Consider the following 20,383-nt stretch of genomic DNA (forward strand, 5'->3'; position numbering starts at 1 on the left):
TGCTTGTTGTTTGTTTGCACTTATTCTGTGCCTTGCTTCTCGTTTGGTTTGATCCACTGAACTTTTTTGAACGGTTGATGCATTGGTTGTATGTTTGAGTGATGGGTATGCCCGTCCGCGTTTGTTGTAAAACAATAAAAATAATTTATCAAAACAAACATTACGTGAGGGTATATGGAAAACCTAGTATTACAAAAATCAGGAATACTTACCCCAATATCTCCCTGATGTGAGCTAAGTTCCGTTATGTTAAAGGTTCTTATACCGTGCACTGTTGCCACCTGCGTGGTCGCTTGGCGCTCTGGCAGATCTGTAATGCAAGGAGGGTGGGTGGGTGGTTGGTAGGATTGAGCGGTGAAAAGAGCAAGAGAGCTGTGATGTGCTGTTGGCGGCTTCAGTTCGGATACACTGTTCACTGAGCGTAGGTGTGATTTTCAGTTGGTGGCCGCCATGTGGTGTTGGGAGAGATTATGTGTCATTTGTTTTGTCATTGTGGTGGTGTTGTGAAGTACTTGCGGGTTGTGGTGCTGTAGAGATATGGTTGTGCTTATTTCAGAGTTTGAGAGGTGTATGCAGAAGGGGGAGTTTTGAGTACGGTTTGTTAGTGGCAGTACATTTCCTACCCACGCTGTTCTGACTAAATGCGATCCATATCCCTTCCCCCGTCGATCATTCTAGAGTGTAGCAATTACCGCCCCCACGTGTTCCTTGAGCCCCGTTGTCAGCCCATGGGAAGCCTAGTTTCTGCATCCAGCCTTACTCCTTTGTGTGTGACAAGTTTCCCACCCTTAGTGGTCTGATTAAGTGGGACACATCTTCATGCCCCGTTTCTACCTTTGGCCCTCTGTCAGGAAGGGCGCACATTAGGTCTCAAAACCAGCTTTCCCAGTCAGATGCTTGTCTTCTCCCCTGCCCTCTACTCCGGTCTACTTTCCACTCCTTTTCTGTTGTGTGTTCATTTCATGGTGCATGGCTGTTGTGCAGTCTTTTTTCATCCCGTTCTGAGCTGAAGAGTCAGGTTTATAGAGGTTTTCTGAATTTTAGATGGTCCTTCAAAGTTCGTACTTCTCTGGGGATAGAGTTCCAAAGTTTTACGATTATGCAAGATAATGCTGATCCACGTTTTTTTCCTTGTGTATGTTTTTGGTCCAAAGCGGATGTCGCCACTGGATTTAAGTGTTCTAGTTGTCTTGTAGATGGTGACTTTCTTCTATATGAATTCCACTCCTAGGCCATGGATGGCTCTGTGTGTTATGCACATTGTTTTGAAGGTGATTTGTTTTTTGTCTGGGAGCAATGCAGCATCCTTAGCACTGGTGTGATGTGGTCCCTTCGTTGGAGTTTGAGGAGAAGTCTGGCGCTGCATTCTGTATTCGTTGCTGTTTCCTCACAAAGTAGTACGGCAATGTAAGGTATACATTGTTGGCGTAGTCTATCCTGGGCATGATGAGGGAGATGATGGCCAGTGTTTTGTGCGTGAAGGAGAGGAATGGTAGTATCCTTTTGATTCTGTCTACATGAAAGAAGCATTTCTTAATTATCACATTTACTTGCGGTTCTAAAGGTAGCTCGCTATCCATTATGATTCCAAGGTTTTTTACAACTTTGGATGGTGTGGGTGGTGTTCCTAGTTCTGTGGGCCATGGGATGCAATGGTTGTTTCCTTGGTTGTCGGGTGTAATCATGATTTCTGTCTTGTCTAGGTTGATTTTGAGGTTATTAGTGTTCATTCATTGGTATAGCTCTTTGAGGCAGTCTATTAGCATTGTGTTCTCCTCTTGTTTATCATGAATGGATGTTAACAATTGTAAGACAATTAGGGGAAGAATTTTAAGGCTGCCATGCATTACCAAAGCAAACGATTTTGGCTTTTGTATAATAAATGTAAAAGCATGTGTCAGTTATTCACCACCTCCAGGTAGTGACAACATAATAATAAAACTCATATCACATGTTTGTATGTTATGTTACAAGACCTTTATAAAGCTTCAAATTTCCCAAATAGTGGCCTCAGAGCAACTGGCGTGTCTTCAGTTTAGCGCTCGTGGTATCCAGACCATAGTCTGCAGATGAATAGGAGCAGGAAGAAGATAGGAGGACTGGAAAAATTATAAGTTACTCACCGTAGTGACTAACGTACTCTTAGTCCTTAGTCCCCTTTCCTCCATACTGCATGGGCGCCCCTTCCAAGGGACGGCAGACAGAACCCTTTTTCAACAGAAAAAACCTTCTTCCCCTTTAAATCTAGAGGTGCGCGTGTGTGCGGCCCAGGGAGCATGCGCTGCCCTGACTCCACCCTCCGGCGCCACACCTCAGTCCCCATTGACGCGTCCACAATAGATTTAACATTGCTTAATGACATTAGTATTATTAGGGGGGAGGTTGGTGGGATGTATGGAGGAAAGGGGACTAAGGACTAAGAGTATGTTAGTCACTATGGTGAGTAATTTATAATTACTCTTATGTCTCGTCCCCTTTCCTCCATACTGCATGGGCGATAAAAACTGAATGTAGCCGCATGGTGGAAAGGAGACCCTCCTTAAGCAAATAGGTTAATGAGAACCACTTGTCGGAAAGCCGCATCAGATCTAGAGCCGGCATCCAAACAGTAATGCTTGCAGAAAGCCGAGGGAGTGGCCCAAGTGGCCGCCCTGCTTATGACTTGAAGCATGGCGCTGGAATGCGATGGCCGTTGCCTTGGCCCTGACTGCGTGGGCGTGCATGTTGGCCAGAAGCAGCTTGTGCTGGCCCTAGTACACTTCCTTGATGGCCAAGACCATCCAGCGGGATATGGAGGCCTTGGATGACTGATAGCCTAGATTTGAGCCTCCGAAAGTGACAAACAGGGGGTCCGATTTGCAGAAGCCTTTGGTCTTGTCCAAGTAAAATTTCAGGGCACGCCTGACATCCAGGCAGTGCAGCACTCTCTGTGCTTCGTCCTTGGGATTGGCAAACAACGTAGGAAGGACTATTTCCGCGCTCAAGTGGAAAGCAGACGGCACCTTGGGCAGAAATGCCGGGTGTGTCCGCAGGACTACTTTGTCCCTGTGAAAGGTAGTATATGGTTCAGAGGTGACCAGTGCCTTTATTTCGCTGACTCTACGAGCCGAGGTGAGGCCGACTAGCAAGGCCGTCTTGATGGTGACCAGCCTGATGTCCGCGGACGCCATTGGCTCAAACGGTTTGTGCGCCAGGACGCCCAAGACTATGTTGAGGTCCCACACTGGGTGCAGCCTCTTGACGGGCGGGTAGAGCCTTGCAAGCCCCGACAAATGTTTCTTGACGATAGGATTGGAAGAAGATCCCCTCCTCCAAGTTCCTGTAAGCCCCGATGGCTGCAAGGTATGTACGGCAGGTGTCCACCTGTACACCAGAGTGGGCGAGGTGCACTGAGAAGGAGAGCACGTCATCCAAAGTACGTGCCATGGGGTCGATTTCCTTGGATTCTGCCCAGTGGCAGAATCTGGTCCATTTACCTTTATACCGGGCCCTGGTAGCCTTGCTCCTTGCGCACTGTATGATTTCCAGATTAGCATGGGAGAGACTGAGGTGCTGCAGCTTTACTTGCTCAGGTACCACGCTGTGAGGGCTAGATTCTGTGGCGCGGGGTGGATGATCCTGCCCTCCTGCTGCGCCAGAAGATGTGCTGGGCCCGTTGGGAGGTGAATCGGAAGCATCTCTGAGAGGCTGAGCAGCTCCGAAAACCATGGCCTTGTCGGCCACCATGAAGCTATTAGAATGATGTTGAGTTGACGAGACTCCATGATCTTGCAAATCACTCTGTGAATCAGCGGTCTGGGAGGGAAGGGTAAGCCTTCATGCCGTTCCACTGGAGCTGAAATGCGTTGCCCAGGGAGCCATGGCCCTGTCCCTGACAGGAAGCAAAGTGAGGGCACTTCTTGTTGTGCCAGGTGGCAAAAAGATCCACCTGGGGATGACCCCATCTGTTGATCTCCTGAAAAACAAGGTAGTTTAGCTGCCACTCGTAATTGTCCACTCCGAACCTGCTGAGCCTGTCCGCCTCCAGGTTGGATTCCCCCGGGAGGTAGACTGCCATGGGGTAGATGTCGTTTTCCAGTGCCCACTCCCACATGCTGATTGACAGTCTGCACAGAGGAGGGGATCTGGTGCCTCCCTGCTTGTTGACGTAGTACATGCTGGTCGAGTTGTGTGTATGGATGAGGACAACCTTGCCCCTGAGAAGCGGTAGGAATGCTCTGAGCTCTAGCCAGATGGCTTTCAGCTCTAACAAATTGATGTGATATTCCTGCTCCTGTTGAGTCCAGGTGCCGTGGACCGAGAGGTCGTCCAGGGTGGCTCCCCAGCCCGCGAGCGAGGAGTCTGTGGTGATGGTGGCCTGTGGGGTGGGTGGCCGAAAGGGCTTGCCCATCCGTAGGTTGCAGTCCCTGGACCACCATGTTAGGTGCGGGTGGAGATGGAGGAACGTTGATCATCTCGAATTGAGAGCCCTGCTCCTGGTTCCATGAGGCCGCGAAGTACAGCTGAATCCTCCTCATCCCCAATTTCGTGTGTGGGACAGCTAATAGGACCGCCGCCATGAGACCCAGGGGATGCTGGTACCACCATGCCAAAGTCACCTCTCTTTTGAGGAAGTGGGTGGTGGCCCTCGTGAAGGCTGAGATCTTGTCCTCCGATGGAAATACCTTCTCGGAGCATGTGTCCCAGATGAGGAACAAGAATGTGAGAGTCTGCGTGGGGTGCAGCTGCGACTTCTTGAGATTGAGCGAGAAGCCCAGATAGTGCAGTGTGTTCATAAGGGCATGGGAAGAGTGGTGAACCGCTTCCAGAGATGTAGCCTTGACAAGCCAGTCGTCGAGGTATGGGTAGATTTGGAGGCCCTGCGCTCTGAGGAGGGCAGCCACCGTATTCATAAGCCTGGTAAAGACCCTGGGGGCCATGTTGAGGCCAAAAGTAAGGACCTTGTATTGAAAATGGTAGCCCATGATCCTGAACTGTAGGAGAGAACGATGGGGCTGCCAAATCGGCACGTGTAGGTACGCGTCCTTCAGATCCAGGGAGCACATCCAGTCTCCCCTGCACAATGTCTCTGCTATGAAAGCTGGCGTAACCATCTTAAATCTTTGTAGGGGCAAGGAGAGGTTGACGGTGGAAAGGTCCAGTACCAACGTCTATCTGCGACCACAAAAGGTGCCCGCCCTACACGCACATCTGCACTAGCTCCTCCATGCACTCCACCCGCCGTATCATCTAATTGATTCATACAAGCTCAATTGAGGCACCGTCTGACACCCGTAAGGTCCAAGTCACTGCCGCTACTGCCGGACTCCCCCAAAAACAGCACCGACCGGCACTTCACCTACATTAAAGGAGTACGACATGCCACACGTGACTATGAGGGCCAGACCCTAACTAAGAGCACCGGGTTACCTCTAACCACATCGTTGGGAGAGTGCACACCCGACAATGTACCTGAAGCACTGTCTCCTCCTACACCAACAAATATGTATGCACGTCTGCACGCAAGTTCCTCAAATAACTGTTCTATGTCTACCACACCCGTTGTGCATGTACCCTTACCTGCCTTTATTGCTAATGCTCTGTGTGCCTTACCCGCACCTTCAAACATGCTTATGCTCCCACCTGCACTGCTTGATAAGCCTGTGCTTCCACCTGATTGTTATACTACTGCATTTTCTGCTATGACAGCACCGCTTGATAAGCCTGTGCCCCCACCTGATTGTTGTACTACTGCATTGTCTGCTATGACAGCACTGTTTGATAAGCATGTGCCCTCACCTGATTGTTGTACTACTGCATTGTCTACTATGAGAGCACTGCTTGATAAGCCTGTGCCCCCACCCGATTGTTGTACTACTGCATTGTCTGCTATGACAGCACCGCCTGATAAGCCTGTGCCCTCACCTGATTGTTTTACTACTGCATTGTCTGCTATGACAGCACCTCCTGATAAGCCCATGCCTTCACCTGATTGCTGTAATAATACCATTGTTGTTAAGCCACGCCTTCATGATATGCCCATGTCATCACCTGCCTCTGCTGATCTTGCCATACCTAGCATACCAGCGCCACCGTCTATGCCCACACCATCACCTGCTTGCCCGATTAATCTCATGTATGCTATGCCTGCTCCTCCTGCTGCCCCTAAGCCACCACCCACCTCCACACCCCAATGGAACATCACTCTTAGTTGTGCACTGGTCAACGCACGCTCAATACCTGCTCATGCCCTTGCTATCCATGACCTTATCATCAAAGACAACCTCGACCTCCTAATAATCACTGAAACTTGGCTTAATGAAAGTTCTGGCCCAGCTCTATCTCTTGGCATCCCTGCAGGGTACACAATCTTCAGGAAAGATCGTATTAACCAGAGAGGTGGGGGTGTGGCCCTTATTGCTAAGGAAACCCTCGGTATTAGGGAAACTCAAGGGCAACTTGGGCACAACTGTGACTACCTCCCACTCAAAATTAACCTTTCCCACAATTGCACCATTACCATGAACACTGTGTATCGACCTCCAGGTCCCACTGCTGAATTCCAGGACTCTCTCATCCTCTCCCTGTCTGACAACATTAAAAAGACTTCCCAAGTAATTCTTCTGGGCGATTTGAATCTAGGCCTGAACGACCCGAAGGATTGCCATGCCAAATCCCTCAAGAAAGCTCTATCCACCCTAGGATTCTCGCAAATTATCTCTGAACCCACCCACATCAAAGGACGCACATTGGACTGGATTAGTCATCATAACTGCTCTATTCTAATCACCGCCAACACTCCAATCCCATGGTCTGACCACCACTATATTCAATTAAATCTCGCCACGAAAAAATGGCACACTGTGCATACTATCCCATGTCCAACAGCTCTTGCTAGAAGCTCATGCAAACTGACTGCTGAAAACCTTGCACCATTTCTAATGGTGCCCGCTATGCAGGCCCCATTTTCCAATGACCCAGAAATTCTAGCCAACACCTTTAAACACATTGTCACACAAGCTGTTGACGCCATCGCCCCACTTGTCCTGAAGAAAGCCAAAAAGGTCAAACGCTCTAACGCCTGGTTCTCTAAGGAGCTGCTTGACCAACACTCAGAGAAAAGGTCTGCCCCCTCTGCCTGGAAAGCCAATCTATCCGAAATCACTTGGAATGCCTTTAAGGCCATTTCCAAATCATAAAAAAAAATGTCACCAAGGCTAAAGCCGCTTCATTTAACTCAAGGATAAATGATGCTAAATCAGGATCCAAAGACATTTTCTCCATCTTTAGAGAGCTGCAAAAACCTTCCACCCCTCCACCCACGCTCCTCAAGGATGAAAGTTGGTGTAACGGCATTCAGTCGGCCATGCTAGACAAGCTCAATACCCTGCAAACTAAAATCCTTGGCCATCAAAAAGCTCTTAAACTACTAATAGCCAACCTGCACAGCAAAGTGCCCACAGCCACTAAACCAGAGCCTTCCCCACCGTTTGACTTTACAGATATTACTAAATCGGAGGTTATCACCATGCTCAAGTCCATCAAACCATCGAATTGTAAGGGGGATGCTTGCCCAGCCCAACTCATCAAAGACGCAGCACACACCCTTCCACTCTTCCTTACCGAGTTCATTACTCGTCCTTCCAGGGAGGCCACGTTTCTACTGGACTTAAGGAAGCATGGGTACGCCCGCTCCCTTGACCCTACAATTCCGGGGAACTACAGGCCCATCACTACTGTTCCATTCCTTCTAAAAATATTGGACAAAGCAGCATACTTGCAAGTCCAGAAGTTCCTGGAAGAGAACCGTATCCTCGGCCTACGGCAATCTGGCTTCCGCCCACGACACAGCACCGAAATGGCTCTCTTACACCTAAAAAATCAAATGGATGATCTCAGAGACACAGGCAAACCTGCGCTCCTTTTGCTCCTTGATTTATCTGCTGCTTTCGACTTGATCGATCACAACACCTTCTGCCACCATCTCGCAACTGCAGCCAACTTCTCCCCTAAAGCTTGTGATTGGATCACTTTGTTTCTCCAAGAGATGGCCATGAAAGTCTTCTCCGACTCGGCCTGTGCCACTCAGAGCCACATCAAATGTGGAGTTCCACAAGGATCATGCATGGCACCCACGCTATACAACCTCTTCACAAGGCCTCTCTTTAGCATCCTTGACTCCCTGGGCATCTCATATACTAATTATGCGGATGACACACAGGTGCTAATCCCACTCACTGGTGATTATGAGGCAGATATGATCACTCTTACCTCCATCTACTCTACTATCCAATTCTGGATGGCGGACAACTGGCTATGCCTCAATAGTGAAAAAACTGAACTTCTGCTTATCCGTTCGCCCACCACTTTGGGTAACCTTGAGCAGCAATACATTTCCTTCACTATTGATAATATTCCCATCAAGGTATCCAATAACGTCAAGACACTTGGAGTTTACTTAGACTCGGATCTTACCATGGACAGACAAGTGAATGCCAGTGCCTCCTCGTCGGCCTACGAATCGTGCTGGTGGATCTAGTTTTCCCACAATGGCCGCCTCCCACTGGAATGCCCTTCCCACTCACCTAAGAATGATTGAGTCTCACCAAGCTTTCCGCAAAGCAATCAAAAACAAGATTTTTGTATGAATACTGTCAAATGTTCACTGCAATAATGACTGCACATTTGTATGTATACTAATGTACCTGTAACCAAGAGACCTCACGGTCGCCTGTGAACCACTTAATCTACAACTCTACAAAATCTCATGTAACAGCGCCTCAATGCCTTTGGGCTGTAAGTGCACTATACAAATGCAAATAAATAAATAAATAAATAAACTCTCAGGCCCGCCTGGTTCTTCTTCTAAATGGCGAACAATCCTGGAGTAAAAGCCCAAACCTCACTGGGAGGCTGGGACTTACTCCACTGCCTGGCTCTCTACGAGTGAACGGATCTCCGCCAGAAGAGTTGCTGTCCCAACTTAAGGGAGTGGAGGGGAAGGGAGAGGAGAGGCTGGGATGGGTAGGTGGTACCCCGTGGATACTACGGATAGGATCCAGGGGTCCGTGAAATTCTGGCGCCAGAAATGTGCATGGAGAACAAGCCTGCCCCCCACTGGAGACACGTGGACACAAAGGGGCGTGTCATGCCTTCTTTCCCTCAGAGGCTGTCGCAGAGGAGGGGGATTGGAAAAAGCCCTTACCCCCCCTTTTTGTTGCTTTCGCCGGTTCTGCGGAACCCTCCATACGTACGCCCCCTGTCGGAGCGCTGCTGTGACTGGGTGTACGACTTGGGTGTGGTCTTTGTCAAGATGGATAAAGACTTGGCCGTTTGTGAGCTGTTTTTCTTTTTGTCCAGCTCCTCGTCCGTGGTGGAGTGGAAGAGGCCCCCCTCCCTCGAACGGTAGATCTAATATGCGTTCCTGGACGTTCGGGTTGAATTTGTGGCCCGGAGCCAGGCTGTCCTTCTCATGTCCTTGGCGATACAGATGGCACAGCCAGAGGTGTCGATATGGGCCACGGATTCCATGAGGTCGTGCCCCACCAGCTTGGCCTCTGCCAGCCCCGCCTTAAAACGTGATTGGCTCTGCGTGGGGAGTTCCGGGAGGAAGTCCGCAATTTCCCGCCATAACATCTGGTTAGCGGCAGCCATCATTGCATCGGCATTGGCTTGACGAAGGTGCAGGGACGCGTTGGAATAGAGTTTATTTCCGTACGCCTCCAAGATCATCTCCTCCTTGCCTATTAGAGCCGCAGAGGAGGCTGAGGACGACTGAGGCTTGGAGTATAGTGATGCCGCAGCGATCACTGAGAAGTGTGGCTGAGGATGGGCCGAGAGCAAGAGTGTATCCTCCTCCATCTGCCTGTAATTGGTGTCCAGGTGTCGAGTGACCGGCTGGGCCGAGTGGGGTTTAAGCCAACCCTTGTTGGCCAGGGAGACTACATCGGTCTGCAGAGGAATCCCTGTTTTGGCAGAGGGGTGTCGCGTGAGGACTTCAACCAGAACCCCATCTGCCGGCTGCTCGACCTCGGGCTGGGGGAGGACCAGGTATTCTGCCAAGCCAGCAAGACGTTCGTGGAAGGCCCTGGCTGAGGATGGTGTGTCCGGATCCTCCTCATCATCCGTGTCCTGTGGATCAGGAGGATCCTGCGATGGTGGTGGAGTAGTTGGAGCCGGAGTCTGGGGCACCAGGACCGCAGCCGGGGGCTGAGGAGGCAGCAGAGGTTGGTACGGAACCGCCTGAGGGGTCGGCTGGGGGGCCAGGACCAGCGGCTGCACCGGGGGCGTCGGTGGCGGCGCTTGTGGTGCCGCTAGCCTAGTCGGAGGACTTCCCCGAGGGCGTTCTTGAGGATAAGCCCCATCTGGGGTGACTTCATGAGCCCGAGGAACCTCTCGAAGAACCCCTCTTCACTGGTCTGAGAGGGTGTGGGGGATACTGAGGGGGTAGCTGGAGGCTGCTGGAGCCGCTGAATACCCTGCGCATATGGACGCAGTGGGAAGCTGCCCTACGCATAAGAAAGATAGGCTGTCGGCCACATACCTGGTTAAGGCCAGTCCCACCTCGACACTCTTTCTTCGCCGAATGCCTGGAATGGCATAGGATGGGAGCCTCTGTCTGGCGCGGCGGCCATCTTGTCAAGCTGCCTGACACGTGTCTGTGACGTGTTGCTCGGCTCGCTGGGCCCAGCCTCCTCCAAGACTCTTGCGTGCGTTTCACAAGGCCTACCCTGCTCCTCGGGCCTAGGCCTGGTAGGTGTGACACCCTCGACCCAGGGACCGGTAGAGCTGTGTTTAGGCACTCCCTCCGACATATTGCCGGTACTAGGGCGTAGCCCCTCGGCCATATTGCCGGTACAAGAGCAGAGCCCCTCGGATGACAATCCGGTACAAGAACCTTCCGGTCCCTCAGCACTACCACCGGGAGGATCCAAGGATCCCTCTGCCCATGGCCTGTAACTGCAGCAGCCTCGGTGCACGTGCTGGTACAAGGACCTGAACAGTCCCTACCGAGCGGGAGAGTCCTTGGGAAGGAGTCTCCTTTGCAGGGTGCAATGGAAAATAGTGGCCCTACCTTGGGCCTGCCTCGATATTTCACGAAGTTCTTGAGGTCCTCTGGAGGTGACTTCCGGAAGAGCTCCCTCCACCTGGCTAGTCTGTTCTTCAGCGCTTTCGATGACAGCGAGTCACACTCTGTGCAAGCTTGCCAACCGTGGTCTGGGCCAAGGCAACGTAGGCAGAGGGTGTGGGGGTCTGAAGTTGGGAAGAGCCTGTTGCAGGATGGACACCTGCTGAACCCTGTGGAAATCGACATGCGCCAGAGCAGAGCATGGCCCCTGAGGACCGAGTTTTAGGGAGAATTCGCATAAATGGTTAATTTCCCTTACCTACTGAGTCCCTCAGCAGCTTTGCTGGATTTCTAGGATTGATTTTTTTCATCTGGTAAGAGTGTGAGCCTTTTCTCCCACTCTTACATGTGTTTTGCTATGTGTATTTCTATTTTTTGTGTGCTCTTTGGCACTGGAGCCTCACCTACTCCATGGCACCTTATTCTTCCATGTGCGTTACACAGCACCTTCAATGCAGTGACACAGTGTTGTCTTTTAGACTTCCCACCGACTCCATTTTCTGGGGCTGACTACTTCCCCCAGAAAAGATAAAGTTGCCATTAACTTTATTTAGTCACTTTTACCACAGACCCACCACACCCCATTTTACATGGAGTATTGGAAAGGGTTATATCTTATCCCTTTTTGTCTGTGTCCCTTGGAGCATTGTTTCGCTCCCTTTACATCAAGATACATCAAGACAAGGCTGTTGGCAGTGGTATCTACCCAATTTTATACCGCGGTTATCTTAAATAACCATGGTATTGTTTTAGGCTATCATATATTTTATTACGGTTCCGGCTGGGTTTATTCGCCATTTCTTTTTGTAAATGTCTTTCTCGTGTTTTACTCTGCGCGCCAAACCAGGTTTGGTCCATTTGTTCATCGTCTTTCGCGGGCTTACACACAGAAGCCCTCCTTTACGCGCCTGAGAGTCTGGGTAGGCAGGATGTGAGGGAGGGGTTTTGGGACCCCTAACATGGGTTCCCTTGGTAACCCAAGTCGCTCTCCTGTTTGATTGGCTGGGTGATTGTCCTTGCCAGGACAGCCACCCTGCTGTGTGATTGACAGCCAGGCTGTATGAATGGGGAAAAACTGCATAAAAAGCAGGTCTCTGGGACTGGAAGAGCAGAGTCGCTACTGGAACAAAAGAACCTATGATGATGGAAGAGGACCCCTACAACGACTGAACCGCCCGGTGAAGCCCTGCTGCAGGTCCGAATCTTCAGAATCCGACGACAGGGAAGATCCTCCACGAAACTTCTTCCCTTGAGCTGGTGGGACCAACCAGTTGACCCAAACTGCAAGCCAGGACCCCTCCTCTGGTCGAATTCACTATACAGAGCTACAGTGGGCCGGATAGTCAGGAAGCTCAGACCCTGCTTGGGTTTTAAGGAGCGCACCTTTTATTTGTTGCTTTGCTCTGCTGTTGGTTTCTTCCCTGGGTAGTGCAGGGCCCTCCAGTCTTCCTACTTCTGATCAGTCCGACAGTCGCTTCAGGAACCGTGAGCCTGCAGGAACTACCAGGAACGTCTGCCTCAGCTACAGCTCCCTCCCTGTATTAAGGTACTGTGCAAATCCGGTTGTTCGTTTCGTTCAGCCGCGGTGAAAGTGTTTGAAATCTTTCTCCAATCTGAGGGCTTGTCCTTCTCTTCTCTTTCAACTACCTTTTCTACCAACCAACCTCGTCCGGAAAGCGTGCCATGAACTTTACCACCAACTACCCTGAACTGTATTATCTTGAGCAAAAGACTTTTGACCTATTGACTTTGGCCCTTAGCCTTTACTATCTGATTTTATCATTGTAGTCTCTCTTGTTCGATTGCCCTGAGTACTTACCTGTTGGTGTGATTCAATTTAAGTTAACTTTGTCTTTCCCTCCCTTTTTAATTGCTGGAGTGCCATTTTGCTCCCACTTCATTTTGTGAGCTTAAATTGTCTGGAACTTATTGAGAGTTGTGTGGTGTATTAAGAGTGTGATTTTTATACTGCTTAGAAAAGTGAAATGTTATACAACTGAAGAGTGAAATAAATGTATATTCTTTTACTTGAAAACCTTGAGTCAGAGTTTGCCTGAATCATAGTAATTGCTGTCCTATGTGTAACTATTTGATACTGCTCACTTACTCTTGAGATAAGTCTGGCTGCTCAGCCACTGAAGTACAGGCTTGTACCAAAGGTGAAATTGTACTGTCACTTGTAGTCTTAATTGTATTTGGTGTTCCCAAAGGGTACTGCATATAATTCTGGCTAACACTGAGTACCTGAATGATAAAAAGACAAAAAAGACAAAGAGAAGAAGTATCTGTATTACATGGCCAAAGCCAAACCCAGGAGCGCTGGTGAATTTGGCCCGTTCCTGTCGGCTCGGAAAAGGGGACTGAGGTGTGGCGCCGGACGGCAGAGTCAGGGCAGCGCATGCTCCCTGGGACGCACCCCTGCGCGCCCCTAAATTTAAAGGGGAAGAAGGTTTATTCTGGTGAAAAAGGGTTCTGTCTCCTGTCCCTTGGAAGGGATGCCCATGCAGTATGGAGGAAAGGTGATGGGACATAAGAGTATGACACAGATGAAATAGAGAGGAAAATGAATGTTTTGTGATTGCTTGAGTGCGTGTGGCTTCATCAAGGTAGATCACAGATCGGTATTGTAGAATGGATGATATGTTCCAGGCATGTTTAGCATCAAACGGATTGTCTTCGAAAAGCTGTTTATAGAAGCAGTAGGTAGTTAACATGTGGTGTTTGGTTGCGTAATGGGCTTGAGGTGTGCACCAACTACTTTCTTAAATGATTGTTTGACAAGGATTATCATTTTTAACAGCTTTTGTTGTTTTCAATAAAGTCGATGAGTGGGCTAACAACTGTACTAAAATGATAACAAATTTGTGAAAGGCTCCTTTCAATAAATACGTAATTGGCATTAATTATTTTGTGCCAGAGTTTGTGCCAAAAACCATTAATAGAAGAGGAATCTACTTGCTGCAGCCAATGAACAATTGAAACCTTTCAGACAATTTCAGACCTGCCGGAAGTTCAGGCCCCTACTGGCAAATAATTGCCCCCATCACTGGCACTGTTACTACAGGTGATAGGGGCAAGCCCACTCCATGGAGCCAATTGCGGATATTACTGATGATACCTTGAATGCGCAGGTTACCCAAAGCTCCCTATTAGATTGTTCTCTGTCACGAAATGCAGCCGCCGAGCATTTCATTGCAGACAGAGCAGACTCCCATGATATTAGTCTTCGCAATATCTATGGAAGAAAAAGAACCTAGATGTCACACACTTTGCCCCGTAGATTCACTACAGTGCTTGCTACTTAACACCAGGTCGCTTATAAAACATGCGCATGAGGTGGCAGACTATATAGATCACCATCAACTAGATATTTACGCTGTCACAGAAACCTGGGGTTCTAGTGCTGCGGGCCCCTCTTTGCATCTATCGATCCCAGCAGGCTATAACATGCTATAACATGCTTAGACGGGATAGAATTGCAGGGAGGGGAGGAGTTGTTGCACTTATTCTAAAAAAACTCTCTATCTGCTTGGGAAGTAAAAGGACATCTTATGGATGGAATTGAATTCTTGCACGTTAAAATTGGCATGAACGCTAAAGCAACGCTTAATATCATACTGATATATCGGCCTCCCTCCTTCTCAGATAATTTTATTTTAGTATTAACAAGTTACTTACTCCCTCTTTGAAAGCCCAATGCATGTTTTATAGTGCTTGGGGATTTCAATTATTGGCTGGGTCATGAGGATGACCCTATAGCATTAGAGCTTTCACAGTGTCTCACAGACCTGGGTTTTAATCAACTTATTCAAGTCCAGATTCACATCTTAGGTCATACCCTTGATTGGGTATCAGTTATCAACACATCTTGCTATGATGTGTTGGTATTCCCCTGCCCCTGGTTAGATCATGCCTTTGTGCATTTCTCGGTTATGGTTCCTTTTTCTACCAAAATCAAACCCAACTGTATTCAATCAGTAATAGAACGTAATGTCAAGCATCTGACATTGGAAAGAATTGAATTGGTGCTATCCCAGGCTCCACTGATTTTGGACATGGAGGCAACAGACTATATGGCCCTGAAACTTAAGACCACATTGGATCTGGTTGCAAACACATTGGCACCTCCTAAAGAAAGCCATGGAGACTAAAAGAAGTGAACCTTGGTTTACATCGGAGCTTCAGATGCTTAAAGCTTCCTCTCTTAAATTATTTTACATCTGGAAGGCTAATCAAATTTCTTTAGCCCTCCAAAACTTTAAAAATGCCTCTAAAAATACAAGGCAGTCATAGTGGCTGCAAAAAAGACTTACCACAACTCAAGAATCTCTCAGGCTTCCTCAGACTCAAAAGAATTGTTCAAGATTCTTAAAGAGCAGGAGTTAATTCCCCAACCCAAAGCCTCCACAATTATCAAAGATGATAAATGGTGTCTGGATATCCAGAACGCTATGGCTTTGAAACTGGGGGGGGGATTCAAGAAGGCATTGCAATCAAAAAAAGTCTCAAGAGCCACTAAGGGGAATCTTATGAATTGTACATTATTTACTAGAGAAAAGGACATCCCCTTATTTAATTTTAGACCGATTTCAGATGAGGATCTAGCCGTGATTATTGCCAAACTTAAGGCCACCAAATGCACGGGAGATCCATGCTCCTCTATTATAATCAAGGCTTGTCCGTCCACACTAGTTCACTCCATCAGCAAATTTGTTAATTCATCTCTTACCACTGGTGTGGTCCCGGATGAGTTGAAACAAGCTTGGGTTACACCATTGTTGGAAAAACCAGGCCTGGATCAGAGTATCCCTGCCAACTATAGGCTCATAACGAACACTCCATTCCTCCTCAAAATACTGGATCGAGTGGCCTATTCCCAGATGGCCCAACATTTGAACCTTTTCCCCATTCTGAATCTGTTACAATCGGGTTTTAGACCTGGTTTTGGAACGGAATCCTTGGTATTGAATCTTAAGTCGAAACTCTTGATGAGACTGGATAAGCAGTTGGCCTAACTACTTATTTCGCTGCATCAGTCCACGGCCTTTGACCTCATTGTCCATACCATCCTGGCGGAGAGGTTGGAGACTGCTGCTAATTTCTCTTTGGCAGCTATCCAATGGATACTTTCCTTTCTCTCTAATAGAGTCAGTAGGGTCAGTGCAGATGATGCCACAGCAATGCCCATCTCTGTGCTGTTTGGAGTCTGCAGGGGGCGTGTTCTTCACCATGTATATATAACAGCTTCATGGCCCCATTTTTTGCACACCTTGAACAGGAAGGGGTTCTTTTTTCCAACTATGCGGATGACACGCAATGTGTCATCCCCCTCACAGGGCATCAAGGACAGGATGAAATAGAACTAAACAGAATATTTGCCATAATTGAGCGCTGGATGATGAGAACAACCTGGCACTCAACCGTGGCAAAACGGAACTCATGATAGTTGGCTCAGTAGGCATTCTTGCTAAACTAGACCCAGCTTATAAACGCTTTCAGTTGGGTGATGTGGACATTTCCACACTCCCCAAAGTAAAAATATTAGGGGCGGTTCTGGATCAGACACTGAGCATGAAAGCCTATGTGGGCTGTACTGTTGCTTCGGTAGCATAATATATTAAGCTACTAGCTCATCTGAGACCTTATATATCTCAAGAGAATGCAGAGGCAATTGCACAGGCAATAATTGGTTCAAAAATAGATTATTGCTGTAGCCTTCTGGCGGGGGCCAGCAAAGCAACTATTAATAGACTCTGAGTGGCTCAAAATGGTGCAGTGAGAGTGGTAACAGAACTCTTGTCTCACGTAACGGAATCACGTTGGGCACTACACTGGCTTCCAGTGGAGGCTAGGATTATCTTCAGGTTACTTGTGATTACCTTTAAGTGTCGTTTGGGGATCATGCCATCCTACTTGCAAAAGTACATAATGGGAAAACCCAGCTATAGAAATTTGAGATCCAGCAATCAAAATCTCCTATTTTTACCTAGATGTAAAACAAAGAAAGTCCAGGCAGGAGAGTTCTTTTGTATTGCTCCTTCTTTGTGAAACGCCTTGCCAGTTTCATTAAGAAGAGCCATGAGCTTGAGCATATTCAAAGAAGAGCTCAAGACATGTTTGTTCCGTTAAGGCAGACTTCTACCCCCCTAGGACCAGGGGGATGGGGGGAGGGGACTCTTCACTACCTACCGACACTGGATATGGAATGTTTTTTTTGTTTGTTTTGTCTTGTCTGCTCCCTCACACCTACGGATTTATGGATGCTCATTACAAAAAGAATAAAGTAAAGTAAAGTAAACTAAAGGACTCCATGCAATGGGAACTTACCTCTCTTGCTGGCACACTTAATATCCTGGTAACACTGTGATATCGGGCGCCGGTAACGGTAAGGTGAGTCTGCTGCTAACACGCTAGTAGCATCAGAATCCAAGTGATAGAATCCAAGTGAGGCCGAACTGGGGAAGTTAAAAAAACAAGTGGCGCTGCTACCAGGAGAGGTGCAGCCACAGATAGAAAGCATCCCGGCACTAAGGATAATACCAACCCTAAACAGACATCAAACTAAGGTGCAAGTACATTCTGAGGCCAACCATGATTCTTCAAGTGGAACCATCGTTCCAAAAAAACATGAGACTTCTTTAAGAAAATCAGTGCCAGAAAAGAAACACAAAATAAAGGATATCTTGAATCCGTCTATGGGAGTCTCCGACCAGAGCTTTTTAGACGCACTGCTGAATGTGGAGAAAGAGCTTGGTGGCAGTTTCAAGGAACTCACGGTGGCAACATTAAAGACAGACACAAGTGATCACAGTTCAAGGGTGTTTATTAAACTGTAAATGCAGCGTGGAAAAATGCCTAATCTAAACCTAAATCTAAGATGGGAGAAAGCTTCGACCATCAAATGAAAAATAAGACAGTCCGTGTGGCATTGTGTCAAAATAAAAGGGCCCCTTTACTAAAGAAAAACCTATTGCCAATTCCTTACAACTAATTACAGAAACAGTGTGGCATAGGGTTTCAGTAAAGAAGGAAGAGTTCCAAATAATAAGTCAGGGTGTGATTGCCAGGGGTCTCCCTGCCACACCTTTTCAGCATGGGATAAGGTGGGACCTTGGAGCACAGCACACGCTCGAGCTTTCTCAGCATGAGCCGACAGTTCCGTTCCAGCTAGCAGGCTGTTCGATAAAAAGTCTCTTGCCTTCAAGGGCCTCATGTATTCCGCAACAAACAAACAAAAAGTTCCTTTCTCAATGGACTTTGGGTGAGGGGTTTTCACCTCTGGATCTCTCTCGACCGCGCTTGGACCCAATTGACAAGGGGGAGCATTCACTTCCCCTGGTCTTCCAATGCTTCTTACTTTCATGAGTCTTAATGTCTTTTTAAACAGTTCTTCAGACTTCGCCCCTGATTGTTGGCTCCCCTCTGCCGGGTTCACTCTCGCCAACTTTTACACAAACAGTTCACTATGGGACTTTAGACTTCGCACCATCTCGTTAGCATCCTTCTGCCAGGTTCACTCATGCCAAATTCTGCAACAATCTGTTCATGTGCTAGTTTTCACCATGCATGGTTCATTTCTCTTTCTTTCACAATCGTCTGACGGTAAAAGACTTTCGACGGTGCAGAGGATTTTACAAGACCCCTGTATGACCACTTTGACCTCTCTTCGCCTCTTCCCAAGGCCTTCTGGTTACGGTAGTCTCTTATCATCGGGTAATTGGCGAGAGTTTCCTGCGTGAATACCTACGTGGTGCCAGACGCCTGTGTTGTGGGTTTTCCCCCTCTTTCTCTATAGTTCTTTTAAACCTATCAAAGTTCAAATTTAGCTGTTTCCTACTTTTCGTTGAACACAGTTTGGTTTCTGATCAACTCTTGCCCTTGACTAACCAGCTGTATTGAACCGCTTGGCTTTCATCTCCTTCGAGTCAAGGTTGGTACCACGGAGACCAGTGTCTCTCCCCGGCTTGGTTATCAGCGGAGGAGGGTCTTGTGTACCATTGACATCTGCTGCAACACTTGCTTGCCTTTGTTCGTGGTTTTATGTTTCCGTCTCCAGAGGTTTCACAGGCCTTGATCAGAAAGACCTTGTCACCCTCTCGGAATTCGCAGTCTTTCGCCTCCTCTTGAGCTGCCGTGCTGAGTTAGCCCTCACGTCGTGCGATCTGCCTTGCTCGTCCTGTGCTCTCATGCTCCAACTTTTATCCCTGTGGGGAAGGGAAAGGGCTGTCAGGTGTGTGTGATTCTGGTCAATTGCCCGACCCTTATATTGGGACATGTCAGGTAAACGGCTCTGGTGTTAGTCCATTGTCTTTCGTGTTGTGTGAAAGTGGTTGTGTCGGAAAAGGGGGGGTGCAGTGTTTTGGAATATCCTACATGGTAGAATGGGGAAAAGGTGTTGAAAGAAGGCGAATACTGTGTCTCACCAGTCGGTGTCCCACTCCCACTCCTCAAGGACACCCTCCCTCCATCAAAGTGATTCTCTCTCACTGGTCCACCCCCAGGAACTGGATCCAATAGCGATGGCTGTGTCCTGGCCACATGGATGACAGATCCCCGGAGACTAGCTAGGGAGACACCTCCAGGTTTCTCACACAGTGCAGATGGTAAACCCCAAATCATTTATATCAGTGAGACCAAGTCGGCGGAAGTGATGGGCATTGACTTTCTGGATGACTCAGCATCATGCTTGATTGAACATCTGACCTTTGACTCTGCAGATATATATGAGGTCCAAGAGGGTGGCGCTATGCACAAAACTTTAAAAGAAATGAATGAAAGGGTGAAATTGACAGCACCATCTATCTCTGCCCAGAATTTGGTCTTAAGTTCTTTCGTCAATCTGTATGAAAACATTTAAGATATCCTTACTGCGTCAGTGTACAGACAAGTGATAAAGCTAATGATCAGTATTCTAGATGACATGATGGGAACACTAAACAAAAATCAGACAAGTCCAATACAAAACGCCTGTGCTGTGGAAGAATTGTATCAGAAAATTTGGAAAGTAACATGGAGAATAGTCATTGTTTACTGATGAATCGTCTGACACTGATGGAAACAAGGAGCAAAGCAACAGTGGGTCCGGGGGACACTCTGAGTGCAGATTTAATTGATACTGGCCAGGAACCATTTTCAGGGCCAAACCACGTGTCGGAAGTAGACAGGGGATTGGACGGCAGAGTCCAAACACTATTGTCTGGTTCGCAGAAACAGAGTAAGCCCAGTGCTGCACAAATCCAAAGTGCAGTAATGATGAGCAAGGTAAATCGTATATAG

The 20,383-nt window shown here is 48.1% G+C and overlaps 1 protein-coding gene across 5 annotated transcripts in view; it reads right to left on the bottom strand.

The window, feature by feature from the left end:
- The window catches only part of PLCE1 (phospholipase C epsilon 1), a 3,624,599-nt gene that overhangs the window by 2,811,305 nt on the left and 792,911 nt on the right, over positions 1-20,383 (bottom strand). The gene's annotated exons all lie outside the window — the stretch shown is intronic.

This window comes from Ambystoma mexicanum, chromosome 8 (assembly GCF_040938575.1).
Source record: "Ambystoma mexicanum isolate Mex_15411 chromosome 8, UKY_AmexF1_1, whole genome shotgun sequence".
Lineage (NCBI taxonomy): Eukaryota > Metazoa > Chordata > Amphibia > Caudata > Ambystomatidae > Ambystoma > Ambystoma mexicanum.